Source organism: Haliaeetus albicilla, chromosome 17 (genome assembly GCF_947461875.1).
Source record: "Haliaeetus albicilla chromosome 17, bHalAlb1.1, whole genome shotgun sequence".
NCBI lineage: Eukaryota > Metazoa > Chordata > Aves > Accipitriformes > Accipitridae > Haliaeetus > Haliaeetus albicilla.
The window spans coordinates 558694-575061 of NC_091499.1; the positions used below are offsets into that span (position 1 = coordinate 558694).

The 16368-nt window shown below is 37.9% G+C and overlaps 1 protein-coding gene across 1 annotated transcript in view; it reads right to left on the reverse strand.

The window, feature by feature from the left end:
* Window positions 1-16368, reverse strand: part of KHDRBS2 (KH RNA binding domain containing, signal transduction associated 2) — a 379002-nt gene that overhangs the window by 5726 nt on the left and 356908 nt on the right. The window contains exons 11-12 of the transcript XR_011328340.1: window positions 6849-7057; window positions 623-727 (exon numbers count right to left, since the gene is read on the reverse strand). The gene's annotated coding sequence lies outside the window, so the exon portion shown is untranslated. The remainder of the gene's footprint in view (window positions 1-622; window positions 728-6848; window positions 7058-16368) is intronic.

Genomic DNA, 16368 nt, shown 5'->3' on the forward strand with positions numbered 1-16368 from the left:
GCACTTCAGGAAAATGTTTCAACTCTATCGGAACTCCAGATGTGGAGGTCTGTGGCAAGAGCCTTGCATACAGTGAGAGTCTTTCAGTCGCTCATACTCCACTCATCGTCCACAGACAGATTCAGAAGGGACTGTGTTGAATTTGGCTGCAAGTTTGAGAACAGTCTCAGAGGAAGGAGGGACGAGCAAGGCCACACGCTACCCAGAATAATGGTCGGCAGTCTGCTCGTGGACCTGTTGAATGTAACTATGCAAGGTCTTCTGACAGCAGCAAGCGTCTTTGACACTAAAGGCTACATACACGCAGCGGCTCTTAACTCGGGGCTTATGTAAGTGCATATATATTTTTATATATACATATATATACACACACGTGACAGAAACCTCTAGTTAAAACCAGCCAGTCACCAACTCTCCTGCTGAATTGCGGTGTGTCTCCAGAGATCCTTATTCAATTATTAATGCATCTGCTGCTAATTTCATCATGCAGAGTGTGAATTTGTCTTTCCACATTGAGCTCTAAGGGAAGTTTGTAAGAAATATAGAACTTGTCAGCACATGAGAGTCAACACATTACTGCTGTGCTGCAGCCATTTATAACAAAACTAAAATGAGCACTCACTTGTTTGGCATTAATTTAATGTCCCACTTAGCTCCTATCAGACGTAAATAGCTGCTTCATCCATTTAAGCACTTCTGTTCATGCACATAATGAAGTACTCTGTACCTGTCAAGTAAGCAGAATTCATAACTGAAATAAGAAATGGATGAGGAAATTCAATGTTCCTAATATTAAGGCTCTACAGGGGCAGCATCAGACTTTTTTCTGGCCAGAGGTATCCTGCTGTGAGGTTCACCTTTTATCCCACTCTGCAGAGACCATACGAAGATATGACATGTATACACATGTTAGTATGCCAAAAACATTTCTAAAAGGAATATCCATTCAAGTCATGGCACTATTAACAACAGCTGTAGTTGTCAAACACCCTCAAAACAAAATAAATTAGCTAGCCGACCTCTTGGTATTTAAATGTTTTTTATGTTCTCTATTTTAGAAAAACACAGTTTAATTTTAAACAGCATTCTATTTACGATTGTCCTCTCTTGAGGAAATTTTTTATGAGAATGAATGGAGGTAATGACTACCATTAGTCACTGTCATTAGCATAAAACATTAGAAACGACAATATTTATAACAGGCTATGACATGACAATTAAAATATGACTTTCTATCACTTGTGTATGCTTTGGCTACAGCTGGTTGCTATTTTCTAAAGTTAAACTGATAGAAGTCTGGTAATGGTATATTTAATAGCATGTTCATCATCAGATCTAATTGTTTTCCACCACAGGGTATGAAGCTTTATGTCCTCTATCAACCCAAAACAAACAGCCATACTGCTTAATGGCTGTTCAATTAATGTTTATGGTGCTACTTTTATAACCTAAGTTAGATGACAAAAAAACTCCAAGAAGCAATTTAAGAACCTCAGAAGCTTAATGGGACTTCAACCAATACCAAAAATTACTAAAATTCGTATAAGGTGGGGTATCACCCACTCTTGAAGGTGTGATATAGAAGACATTAGTCAGCATTAGAGAATTCACCCAGGACAATGGTATAATCGCCAAAGGAGGGGGAATCACACCTTCGTGTAGGGAAAGGTGGTTGAGTGACTTCAGGTTGGCTGCCTTGCAGTCGCTCTCCTTGCTGGGTTAAAACAGAGAAGACCTGTTCATCCCAAGTCACATAAAGGTCAGACTCTGTTGCTCAAATTGCGAAGTTATTCCCCTGAGAGTGATTTGCCCTCAGTAACCTAGATGCTCTCCACCTACTCGTAATTCTTTCCCCTATTTAGCAGAGCTCATGCTGATTAAAAGGAAAAAACAGTTCAAAGGCAGGTTTCTCTGTTACTGCCTTGGTGCATATTAATTTTTGTCTCTCCCTTTTGTACTAAGCCTGTAGAAAGCAATGTAAAACTACTGTAAATATGTTTCCACTGGAGAGCTGCCATTGTTCTAAATTATGAAAGTAAATGATTTCTGGCTTGTGCTGTTAATTGTACATAGCAGTAATATATTCATTCAGAGCTTCCCATTTTAATTCAGACACCCTGATCTCTGGCTTTTAATGATGCATTACAAGCCTGTACTTCTCTGACACCTAGGCAATTAATCATTGACACTCCTCAGTCCCCCAAAGTAGGTGGACACAATTAGACAAGAAAGAACCAGACCTGAGGGGTGGTGAAAATTTCTTTTCAGGAACTACACATTTTTTCACACCATAAACTCCGCTTGACATTCATTGCTGCAAATATATTTTAATAGAACTGCTGTTACTCTGCCTCTCCTCCCAGCCTCCCAAGAGTTTTTGTAGATCAACATGACATTCAGAAACAGGCAAAAAATGCTCTGCGAAGTTTAAAGGCTGTCAGGCCTTCTTGGCAACTTCCCCCCAAGAGCGCAGCTGAGAAATGACAAACTTATCACCTGACTGGCTGGTGTTTAAAGCTGACTGCTTTTGATTAGGAAGCAATGAACCTTCCATTCTGGAGTTCATTTTGTGTTTCATAAGCACCTCTTCACTGAAAATTATGCAGTTGAACTGATTTGAATTTGATTAGTGTAATGCTACAGTTTTATTATTTGTAGTAAATGCAGGCATCTTTTATGGTGTTACTGCACATTTAGGAGAATTTCAGGATGGTTACAGAGTTACTTTTATTTCTCACGTATTATTGCTTGACTTAAAAAAAAAAAAAAAATCCAATAATAATATATGCCTGTGTGGCACTTACTCACTTGTTGTGCATTGCTCTATGTACTCACACTCTACTTCCTCTCTGCTCCAGTGGGAACAATAAGATGAAAGCAATCCTGCCTACTCAAGGACAAAGTACTGTGTTCTCAGCAGGTAACTTGAGCTAAAAGGAAAGTTACTGCGAACAGCAACAGCTAACTTCCTTAATGGAAAACTCCTGTATTAAATTCTATGCTACCGCCTCTGTGATTGATACTTCAACAGGTAGTGCTGTGGACGGGCACAGGCACCAGAGCTGCATGCGTTACATGCCAAATTGATCTTTCAATGTCATCCAACTACATGAGTTGCAATGTGAATGCTCTGCGAAGCTTGATATACTTTTATCTTCTGACAGCCTTTCAATTACATGTCATTTCACATTATTATGTAACTTCCAGTGATCTGCACTGTGGACCTCAGTAATAAAAATCCATTTCATGTCTGAAGAACACAACTTCTTTGGTCGGTCAGTTTAGACATAGAGGGGCAGAAAGTGCATTTGACCAGAAACTAATGCTGAGTGGGGTCAGCTGGTCAGGTCAGTTAGAGCTAAAAACAATATTTGACTTGGAGAGAAAAGAGAGTTCGGGACACAGCCTAAAGGCTAGATTCAGCCCTAACTGAACATTTATCTCTGTATCAGTGTTGTAAGGAGTGCTTAGTCACCCGAACCTACATGCTGCAGAGCGGTTACAGTCGTAGCTAAAGAACGCACCGGTAAGATCTATGATTAGCTAACAGCTTAATGTATTTATTACTAGTATGGTCCACAGTGTCTTGTATCTATTAGCTTCAGGCTGAATATTCTCAACATTTAATTCTACCTACCTTTAGAAAAATGCATCCACTTATACAATTTATCTTTGTATTTGCTTACCTGTTTTCATAGATCAGCACCATATTGCATGAGTACAGCAACGTATCCCAGTCATTAGGGATGCTTTTAGAAAAATAAAGTAGGCTCACTTCAGCTGCAGTTCAAGCTATTAGTGAAATATTAGTGTAATACATGCATCTTCAGTACTTCTCTGGCTTAAATTAATACCAGCTGGCTGTCTCAAAATCTGTAATATAAGAATTCCCACACTATCTGTATACGAATGCATGACAAAAAGTTTAAAAAAGGTGTTTTGGGTGAGGATGTTTAGATCTTGTGTGCCAGTGATGACTCCTGATTTCTGAGAACCTGAAGTTGAGGCTAGTGAAAGCTGCAAGCTTTCAGCACTTCTGAAAACAAATGTATGTCTTCAGTGCTCAAATACAGATGGAAGTTTCTGATCTGTCTTTTGAAAATGTTGAGGGTTATCAACAGGAGTGCCTTCTCCTCAGCAAATCCCATTTCTTTAATAAACAAGTAATTCAACAACAAAGCCACCAGAGGAAAGAATTAGCAAAAGTTATAGAAGTACAAGAAATCCACTTCTGGGAAACTCCATCGGCCAGTTTCCATGAGGTGAATGCTGCGCACGGGGAGCTGGAAGTGGCCTGTTCTGTCACAGCAAAGCTCTTGTGCCTCGGGCTGTGCTCCTCTGGGCCCACTTTTCATCCTCGTGCTCCACAGCAGAGCCCTGGGCAAAGAACAGGCTTACCTCAAACCCCACGGACAAGCAGATGTGTCAAGCCTTGTGTTCCCTCAGCTCCACACAATTTAATTAATGATATGATATGATATGATATGATACACATGATCTGTAGCTTTTAAAGTATCTCCCACAACTGAAATTTAAAATTCTGCTCCTTAGAAGTTTAACTACTAAGCTTGGGATTAATTTCACTCAACCTCAGTTATCTAGAAGACAGCTACATAGCCGACACCAGGCATCTAGTCCCATTTTCTAAACAGCAGAGGGCATTTCATCCCACTTGTTTTTGACACTTATCTGAAAAGGGGTTAAATTGCCCTTTGGACCTGAATTGAATATATATGCACAGGTATATACATCTGAAAAACAAGTCAGAAAATGCAAAGGAAGACATGGAAGCAGATGAACCTTGGTATTTCACTATGATGTTTTGACTTCCTCAGGATGAGGAAAAATCAGACTTCTCTTTCTTCCTCCACAGATTTCTGTTCACCTTCTAGAAATATTAGTAGGATCTTCCACACTCCTGAAACACTTTTTCACTTATTAAAACCTGAAGTTATCAAGCCAAAGGGAATCACTCCTCTGAGTTTCCAAGAACACTAAGTCGTTTTCTTTCGGCAAAGAGGGAAAATGATCATCTACTTCCAAGTCTCACTTTTAAGCCATTTTAGGAAATGTAGTCCAATGGTTAGGAGATTGGGCTAGAAGTAAAGGTATTTTGGTTCTGATGCATAGCATTCTGCATGATACAGAGCAAACAGCTTCCCTCTTCTCCTTCTGTTTGCTATGTGCAAAGCACAAATAGTAATAGAGGCATCAATCTTCTTATTCCACGTTGCTATAATGTGAAAAACATTTCTAAGAGCCCTAGATTACTATTTGCAAAGTGTTAACACACTTAACTATAATCTAAGTAAACCCTTAAGAAACCTGCATATTTTCACCCATTTCTTTATCTCACTCACAGCCTACTTAAAACTGGAGTGTGAGTACTGTGACCCAGGGTTTATTTCCAGCTCTAGCTAGGAGGAGGACTCTTGAAAAACACACTGATTTTTTTCTCAAGTCTAGAGACATGTTAGGTTTGAACAGATTTTGGCCACATTCTTTTAGCTCTTTCTCTGTAGAGAAAGATCTAAATCTAAAGCAAGGCATAGTTCAAATTTTTATCACCATTTGCAGAGAGCCAATCCAAAAATAGCACGGGCAAAAAAAGTGTCATCGCTTTCAGAACACGTGATGACAAGGAATGGAGTCCTGTAAGAGGACGTCACGCTGTTCTGCAGTGCAGGAGACTAAGCCTCAGGTCTGTTTTGTGGTGTACAGCCAGGAGGAGGAAGGCAAGAGCTGCGGTTGCACCAGAGGTATGGGGAGTGACGGTGTGTTCAGGACCGAGGCGGGTATTTCTGCTGCCACTGTATGTAATCTGCCACAGCAGCTGCAGAGTCACTCCACATTAGCTATTGCTACTACTTTTGCTTGTTACCCGAAACCTTCTGGACATTGCTAGCTGCCATCAACAAAGACTGAAAATGGCCTTTTGTTTCACATGTTTTTTGCTGAAGAAACAAGCTCATTTCTAATAACTAAATGCAGTAACTGTATTTTTATATGACATATGGCTATAAATAACCTTATTAGAGAAAAATGCAACTTCCACAAAAGTATTTAGTTTGGAAAATTTAGGAAATATTAGATTTATGATTTCCAATCGAATTAGATGATGTTCGTTAGTATATACAAGACGACATAGCCTTTAATTACAGGACCCCTTGCTACCCTTCTCTCCACAAGGCCTAATTCATTCTGGATATGAGATTGTATTAAATATTTCTATCTGTCTTAAACACTAGTGGTATGACTTTTTTTTTACTGTTTACTGTTTTCCATCCAAATGTCCGCTGATGTAGGCTTATTTACTTACAGGTTTTTCTTGTCCATAGTTTGTAGCAACAATGCTACAGTAATGAAACCTTATAAACATTAATAAGTGTATATCTTCACAACAGCTCATGAAGATGCCAAGATTTTTATAGGTGAACAAGTGGAGAACAGAGCAAAAAAACCCAGAATCTGCAAAATTTTGTTTTAACATGACCATCAGCCAAAGGGGAGATGATTTCTCTAAATATTTGGCATTTAAAAAAAATATTTCTATGTTCAACATACTGCACAAATACAGTTTGATTATCTTTATGTTACTTCTGTGAGAAAGTTGATTTAAATACTCTATTTCTTTACCACAGAAAGAGAGCATAAGAACTTAGATACATTATCAGACTATCCTGTCTCAGACTAACATGCATCGTAGGTACCTCCGGATGCGCTCTCTTTCAATGGCAAACATAAGGTGAACTGGTTTAAAATAATCCTATTTTTTGCAGGCTGCGGTAAGCTGAATTATCTCACATTTAGCATAACCTAAAACCATACAGAGGAATACCATGGCTCACCTGACAGACTGGAAGACCACTGTAAGTGTGAGTGCCGGCGTGCCCTAGGGAGGGTGGCAGTGGCAGGTCCAGGACTGGGGGCTCTGGAGAGTCCCAACCTGAGGCTCCATCCTTCAGATCCCACTGATTTATTGCAAATGATGTTGAACACTCTCAATTCCCTGAACACCGTTCAAAAGGTACAGTACTTCCCTAAGGGCTCCAAAAATCTAAAAATCAAGACAAAGTGGGGCAGACATAGTCAATGAAGAACACAAAATTAGTTGTCACATTAATATTTTAGCTTCACACAGCATCTCTGTGACACAGCATTAGTCTGGATGACAGAAAACTCTTGGAAGACACTACCTTCCAAATTCTGCAAGCTATGAGATAAAGCAGTTACAAAAAATAACAACATAATTTGCTACACAGTTCTGACACATTCCCATGCCCTGCAATAAATACAAGTAGAATAGAAGAGCATATGATCATCTGCTTAGGGTCTTTAAAATAATGAATGTGCACGACAGAGCAAAAATGAGGAAAGGGACCACACTAAATACTGGGATTTCTAGTTTTGAATTTTTTTTGGAACTTTTTGAACTTTTTTTGTAAATTTACTGTATGGAACTTCAGTGATACCATTTTAGCTCAGCTTTCTCATTTAACTTCTTACTTTTTATAATGGTACAAATTTATGAACTGCTGCCTTCAATACCTTTTCTCCACCTGCAATCATCTGTTTGAGAGGAAGGCTCATGGTACATGCACAGTAGTATGAGTATGCTTTTATCAATGTAATAAAAAAGGAGGTTTGTGGCACTGAATTTTATGAACAACAAGAGTCTTTATGCAGATAATACAGCAGAGTAATTATATTCATCCTGAGCAAATTACTTCTAAGTGCTGGTATGGATGAGAATGGGAACTTGTGAGAATAGGCTGGGTTGGAGTTGTGTTTCATTTCTTGAACATATTAACATAATCAGGTCTATGAGAGACTAATTAAAATCAGTTCTTATTAAAATCAATGAATAGAGAGATAATTTGAAGATTTAGGCTGAAGAGGGAGGTATTTTTTCAAATGCACTAGTTAGTCTCTTCAACCAGCCAATGGAGAGAAGGTACACCCAGACAGTGTTTTCGAGTACCTGGCTTAGGTACTCTGAGTTATTTTCTGTAAGCAAAGACCATTCCACTGAATGTATAGGTACCGCAGGCACCTGTAGTGGCAAAAGCTACGTATTTGAAGCTAGGTGATTAATGTGCTCAGTATTTCCTCAAATGCCACACTAAGGTAACTTCACAGGAAAGAAAAAAAATCCTGATCAGTGGGGAAGGGGAATACAGACATTTCTGCATAGCTTCTAGCAAGTTCAGTGAGTTGGCAAAAGGCAACTTTTTGGATGGCTCATAATATTCTCCAAAACAAACAGATTTTCATGAAAGCATAAAAAAAATAATTTCTGGGACCCTCAGCAGAATTCCCCCTACCAGAAGCAAGTTCCTGTTAAATTGCAGGAACCCTCAATTTGCAAACTGCGTAAACCTTTCCATAAACTTGGAGACATTTTTCTACGATGGAAAGTATTAGGTAGGTATAAATGTCAGGCTTGCAAAAGAAATGGTTAAAGTAAGCCAAGTGTTCTGAAGTTAGATAAATATGAATTATGGGCTAGTGAAACCCTAATTCAGCTCCTTTCATGTATACATTTGATGTAGTCTTTACAATGGTTGAGTTAATTTTTTTCCCCTGCTTGATTTCATGCATAAGAAGGAGCACTGAAAGAACAGCTATTCAGTATTTCTTTTATCCTCATCATTCAATGTGTTGTTCTTTTATTAATTTGCTTAACTCTATCCAAATCCTTAATTTTTCTTGATAAAATTATGAATTTCATGGTTGGCTTTCTGTGCCACTTGTGGCTATAGTATGTGAATACCTCATCATTGTGACTAATTTTTATTATTATATTTCTGAGTTAAAATAAACCATTCATCACTGTTATATAACCTGGGAAATCCAAGGCTTGATTTTTTAAATACCTAACCTTAAACAGCACTTTGCATAGTCACGCACACCTCCTGATGATGCCACTTACAATTCTGATGAAAATCAGATCCCAGGATTTTCTGCCAGACCTCAAGACAACAAGAAATACAGCATTAGCAAGCTTTTACTTTGAGCAGTGTGCCTACCCTCACACAAAACTCTGCTGGTAGAGATGCTGAAGGAGAATATAATCCATTCCTCTGTTTTAGTCAAACTCAGCTGTTTGGTCATGAAACTCCCTCCAATTTTCTTGTAACCCAAATCACTGCACAGACCCCCGCACCTGGGAATGTCAGCCAGTGGTTCCACGGAGAAGAGCCTATTTGGGCACACAACCCTTCTACATGACCACAGCTGTCTACGTGTACATTACGCAAGACAGTGGAGTTAAAAATATGGGCACGGGGAAGACAAGTAGAGCTTCTACTTGTTCTACATATTTCTCCTGACCCCTCCACCACATACCCCAAGCATCCATTTCTGGATCTGACAGAAAAAAAGATATTGGTCAGGATAGATTCACGGTCTGACAAGAGAAGGCAGTTTTTACATGCTCATGCATGAGAAACCAGCACTACAGTGTACTGTGACATGTATTTTGCAATATACTTTCACAGACATTTGCTGATAAAAGAGGAACTTTTATTATTTTGTAAATTACCAAAATCTTGTATTTTTCTGAACTGTTTGGCATTTTGGCCAAAATCTTTGGATTGAGCAGATGCCCATCACGGAAAATTTAATTCGAAGTGGACACAGTTGCATTTATAGAAAGTACTGGTGATCTTAATGGTAGATAGTATTACCAGCCCTGCCAATAGTACATTTACAAAATAAATGAGACAAATGGAGTCACGACAGATTAAAGTTGTATACCTTATTTTGGAGTTCTGTATTTTATCTGTGAGAGCTATGAATGAGAATGTAAGTCCAGATGAAGAGCCTTGTATAAAAATGATTTTATATTAAAAACCCAAAATTGTTTTCTAGATCCTTAAATATATTCTTAGGGTTATTTTTGGTTGACTATGTATTACAAAGCCAGGTGTCTTATTTCCATTGATCTAGCTAAGTAGACTCCAAAGTAGAATCCCCCAAAACTCCTGAGTCTAAAATTATCCCTAAGATGGTCTAAAACAGAACTTCTGTTATTTCTAGAATTGTCAGCACTATACAGTTTAACAATATGTAGGTTTTTAGTGTCCATTCCTATTGTGCTCAGTGCGATGGAGAAGGCATTGGGTATTATCAGGAGCCTCAAGCCCTTATCAGTGTTTAGGGACCTATTTCTTGTTCATCAAAGACATACCGCATGAGAAACGTACCATGGCAACAGGTGATGCAGATATAGAAAAGTACAGCTATAATGCAAATGGGAAAAGATAATAATAACAGGCTTCTTCAAAGTAAATTTTGCATATATGTGTGTATGCTCACTACATGCACGCATTCTGCTAGCTGCTTCATCCAGTTGCCTAGTAAAACCCAGGAGGCTTCAAGTGATGATAGTATAGCTGCACTATGGGCAAGAGAGTTCAGTTCTCAAAAGAGATCACAGCTCTGAAGACATCCTGTGTTTCATTTCCTAATTCAAGTTCTTACCCTCGCCTGCTGCTCTGCTAATTGCGCTTTATTATGGCTCTTTGACCTGCTGAGTGACCTTAGCCAAATTATTCAACTTCACTGTTCTTCTAATTCTCCATTACAAGGCAGAGACTAAAATACCTGCTTCCTTCAGTAAGCATTTTGAGTTCTATGCAGCGATATTTTTTAAGTGCTATAGGTGCTACTCAAGCTTTATAAAAGCTATGCGGTATTCTTGGTGTTATTATAACATAGCTGTCTTTCGAATGAGCACTAGATTCCCTGAAGCACGAATCCCACAGGCCTTCACAGTCTAGTGGGCAGCCTATTTTTGCCTTAGATCTGCAAACAATTTAAGTAACATTGTCTTTACAGACTATGTAAAGAAAAGTATTGTGCCTCCTTCAGAAAGTTATTAGTTCTCACTCCATGAAAACGAAGTGGTGACTAATATAAATGGATGAACTTGGTGGCCAAGTTGAGATCTGGAGTGAGTAACAGTCCCAAGCAAGTACGTTCAACTAAGTATTTTTCTTGCACATGGGAAAATTAGTTTTTATGATATAAAAAGTAGAATCTTGATGTTGGTGCTGTAACTGAAGTACTCTTCCTGGGTCAAGGTTATTTCACACGGCCTGCTAAGCAGGACATCGGCTGGAATGACACAATGCAGTCCTTAACAGATAGGTGTTCTGTTTGAATTTAATTAAATTATAAAAATGACTGCAGATCAAATTCTGAATTTCATATTCCCGTTCCATTCTTTGATGCCAGCATGGATTTTTAGTGACTGAAACCTGAGTAAGATCTGCAGGATTGAATTCTCCATCAAAAAGCTACTTTGCTTAACTGGAATCCAGCATTCCTGTCAGTTGTTTGTATCTTTACATCATAGATTCTAATAGAGATATTAAAAAGTTATATAATGCTCAAAATACCATACAGAATAAGAAAAAGAACCCTATCAATTTTAAATACTCTGAGAATACTAAGCTGGAGCCCTATATTATCAGAGAATAGCAGCATATCATTTGAGTGAGAGTGTCCTCGATTATCTTTTCAGCTAAAGTAGTTATATGAACAATTATGTTCTTCTGGGAAGAAGAGGAAAAAAAAAAAAAAGAAAAAAAGAAAGAAGCTGCATGGGCAAGACCTTTCCACTGAATTTTGCCGGTGGTTGTACAGGGGTGTTATAAAGTTCAAGAAGTTATTATTTTCTAATAATGAGTTATTAGATGAGCAATGAATATGGAGTCATAACTGAATATAGTAAATCGAGACAAAGTATCTGCACATTTTGTTCTGTTTACTGTGCAGAAGTAAAGAAAGAAACCACACCCAGAATGCTAAGAAGTCATAAGTGAGCAGCTCAGCAGTTTGCACCTCTGACTTGTTGGTAACACAGTGTGAAGGTCCTGTAATGCAAGGGCACAGAACAAAGGTATTCTCTGTTTTCCTGTGAGTAAGCCATCCATCATCAGCTAATGGATCCAGCATGGCAAGAACAGTGCCAGACATGATATAAGCAGGTACTCTCATACTTTATAATAACACTGTATATAAAAAACTGTATGTCAATTAAATCAACAGGGTACACCAGCAACATGAAGAAACAAGAAACATTGTTTTCAGAATTAATTCTACTCTTATCAGGGCACTCAAGCATTTCCACTATCGCACCTGTACACCCAAACGTTGCTGAAAGTTCTGATCATTTCTAGACAGCATCTTGAAAAATTCTTTGGGCATACACAGGATTTACAAAATCAACTAGACAGCATTTTCTTTAATTTTTTTCTTTTTAATATGTGAATGATGACCTAAACCATTACAGCATGGGTGTGGTCTTCCTCCAATAAACCTTCCTTCTGATTTAAAGATTTGACATATGAATGCCTGAAATTGCTTTCTCAATAAATCTTGCTATCTCTGGAAAAGCATCCTAGATTTCAAAGTTAATTCAATTATTTTAGGAAAGAAGGCATTTATGCCTTTCAATAAGTACTAAACACAGCCCTTTATTAGGCTTTATATAAGGAAAACAAGCCTTTAAAATGGTGACAAGTTTTTAGTAGAAGTTTAGAAACCTGCATTTCTTATGCTTAAGTTGACAGAGATTGCTTCTGTTTGAGAATGAAAACTTTGTTCCAGATATGCATGATTGAGAGATGTATTTCAACAATTTTAAAATGTTCTGCTGAGTTATAATATAAACTACTTAGTCAACCAGAGATCGTGAAAGGACAGAAAATCTTCCCTGTACTCATAGTGGGAGCCACAGTTCATCTTTAGATTCCACTGTTTCAGAAAAGAAATACTGTATACAGCATGTCTTCACTAAAAGATATCAGCATATTCATGAGCAAAGCTCATAATTTGTCTAATAACTACGTAGATCAGCAAATCTTTCAGTGGGAATCATTTTCTTTAATGTCTCCAAATGAATGTTAGCATCTAACCTACAGGACCAGAAACAAAACCAATTGAAGAAAAAGGAAAGGCTTAATGATTTCAAAGGTTTCAGTCAGGTCCCAATGAGCAATAATAACGACTAGAAAAATGTAATTAGCTAACAACAGAGTGGAAGATGGTGATCATCTTTGAAGCCGTAATTGGTCACAGAAAGTTACCTGTGTGTCTTTCCTGTCTCCACAGGCCAATGCAGTAAAATGGGTAACGTGATACTTTTTTTGATAACTCTTGGGTTCTAATAACTGATGGAGGTTACAGAGTGCATCTAAGTTTTTAATGGAGGACAAAAAACTTCAGAAGACATTAGACTTGTGTTTCTGTGCAGCATTCAAATATTTTTCAGTTTTTCCTGTGATTTTACTTATTAATTAGGGTGCTTTTTGTACTTGGGTTAATCTGTTCACAAGAGAGGATGACTTGAAATAGTAACAAATATCATCTTCATTCTTTTGACATATCTTTAATTACAGCCAGCCTTTTCAATTTTTGTAAACTAAAATTATTGGGGTTTTTTTTGTAAACACTTTGTAATCTCCTAGTAAAATTAATTTTTTTTTATTCCTACCTGCCTTGATAAAATGCATCTACAAATGAACTCTGCCCTCCTGAACCCTAAAAATACGTATGTTCTGATATAGGGATAAGTGTGTTCTTTGTCACATAGGATGAATTTATAACCTATCCTATGATTCTGACTGCATGAACATTTTTTCCCAAACTACTTTATCTTCTTGCAATCTTGAACCATTTACTGAAGTTCTACAGCTTTATAATAGAATTCAGGTAATACTTGCAGAAAAAAAAAATACTATTTTCTTTAATATCTTTGCTAGAAAGTTGTTAGTAAATAGATTCTGTAGGGAGATTATAATTTTGTTTAGATTTGGTATTTGTTTCACAGTATTACAGGAAAACAATTTTTCTGTCAAAATAAGTAGCTGCTTAGGAAATTCAGGTAGAGTTTCTCAGTTATCTTTTCATTTTAGATAGTATTTTTCCATAAAAGATAGGAACTGTACCAGTAAAGTTTACAAAGCATGAGGTATCTCCAAGTAGGTTGTATGGAGAACACTGATACCCAGTGATGTCCCTATTTAATCTTTATACAATCTTGACTTAACTTGCTTCTGCAAGTTAATACAACACAATATGGAAAACTTTCTAGGACTTCCCTTCCTTAATGGATCATATTCTTCTTTCAGATGTTAACAAAGACTTTTTCTCTCTGATGTTTAGTTTATTCTATGACTCTCCTTCACCACCGTTTATAATTTTGTAACTGCGTTATTTGACTCTCGCAAAACTTTGGACTTAGAAAGACAGTACACACAACACCACTCCTACTGTTAAACATGAAGGAAATACATTACGAATGTAGACCAAATCGTTTTTTATTGGAACACAATACATTGCTTACTTGTTCTTGACTTTAACCTTCAGATAATAATCCTGGATGATATTTCATGAGGACTACCATAAATCCATATTATCACGATAAAACATTAAGCCTTTTAACTGATGCACTCATACACGTTCATTATCCTGGTTCTAACGCAACCTTGGTTGCTTTACCAAATTCCAGGTACTCGGCTCGGTACCGCAGTCCGGCTGCAGTCTGGCAGCTCCCTCGCAATAGGGAGGCACGGGCTCTTCCAGCCCGCCGTGCTTAGTGACCAGGTCTTCACAGCCATTCCTTCGGAGCTACCACAGACACAGTCACCTGCTTTACATGCATTCACACACTTCCACGAACATTGGTGTTACTCGGTTTAGAAGGCAGCACATGTTGAAGTATAATGGAGTAATTATTGCTGGGTTATAGACTGAATGGGGCATGCGCAGGTAAGGAATACTCCTAGCTTTACAGCTAGAGCTCTGTTATTCTGAATGGCGGTTGAGGACCGAGTTGAGCTAGAAAAACATTGTCAATGTCCTTTGAGGTGAGGTCAGGTATACTGTACTTCCTAAGGTTCTTCATTTATTCATATGAAGTTTCAAGATCTTTTTGTTTAAACAGGGTAAGATAAGCTGCATAGGAAAGAAATGGCTACATGGTGCTACTTCATTTTCTGATAAAGGCTGCTACTCTAGGGATATCTGATTTTTTCAGTTAGAATGGCTCTTGAATACATGCCACAAGTCTGCTAGACAAAACAGTCCAGTGGTGCAACTCTTCCTCGCCTGTTTCCCCTCCAGGAGCTCATGCGCAGTGGTGCGGCTGGGTGGGTTCTGCCCCAGGCGCTGACAATGCTCCCAGCCCCTTGGCGCGTTCTTCCTACTCTGCTTCTAGCTGGATGTGAAAATTGCTCCCTCCTCTCAGACTAAACTCCTGGCTTGTGAGGCTGTGTCAGTACGATGTACGAAGCTACCGGTTCTACCACTGTGGCAGCCACTCCGCTACCCCATCGCCACTTCAACAATGCCGACTGCCAAATGTTGCATAACCCGCCTCCAGAAACCACCCGTTTCGAAACGGGCTCATTGAGTCTATTCATAACAAGTACTTTTTGGAACATCCATCGTTTGCATTTATAATGCGATAGCCTACCCATTTAGGGTAATCAGGGTTTTCACCCAGGAGTGCATGTATTATCTACTATCTCATGAAAACAAAGAAATTTTCAAAAGTAGACAGCTCCATTTTAGAAAGAAAACAATGAAAAGAATATTTAGCTTGATGCTGCAGAGGTACAATTAAGAATCTTTTAGTGCGGTTCTGTAAAATAATGTATTTTGCTGTTTTAAGTACCAAAAATTATAATGCACTACTTTCTTTTAAAGATCAAACTGTTCTATAGATGAGGTCAACCTGGACAATAAAAATAATTCTTAGAAATCTTTTAACAGAAATTTTGCTTTTTCAACTCTGGTTTGCTTTTCCAGAGTTTTTTATTCATTATTTTGATATTTTAGACTAGTTTTTCTTCCTATTACAAACAAAACTACTTGGTATGTGAATTCATCCAAAGAAAACGTTTAGTTGGTGACGAGTGTCTTGGAATTATCTGTAGCACAATTGAAGTTCTCTGTTTTCTGATGATGCATGTAAGTTTACAGGACCTCAGAATTATGGCTGAACTGACTGGTGGATGTGTGGAATACATCACAGCTTTTCATGGAAGCCCTAAAGATGACTGTTAATTAGGATAACCAGACTCTCTTGTTATTCTTTCACAAACTAAGGTGGATTTTTTTATTAAGACATAGCTGATTAATTGTAAGACTACTTCAGAAACTGATGTGAAAGATACTTTGTAGTTAGCACAGAACAGCACATGCAGTCATGGGTAATTTTTCATACTAATTTCCTGAAAATCAATAGAACAAATGTTTGCATAAACAGTTGCTTGCACTGACTTACTAACCTACTTTTTCTAAATAATTCTTATATAAGAATATTTCACAATGCACATTTTACTGACATATTCT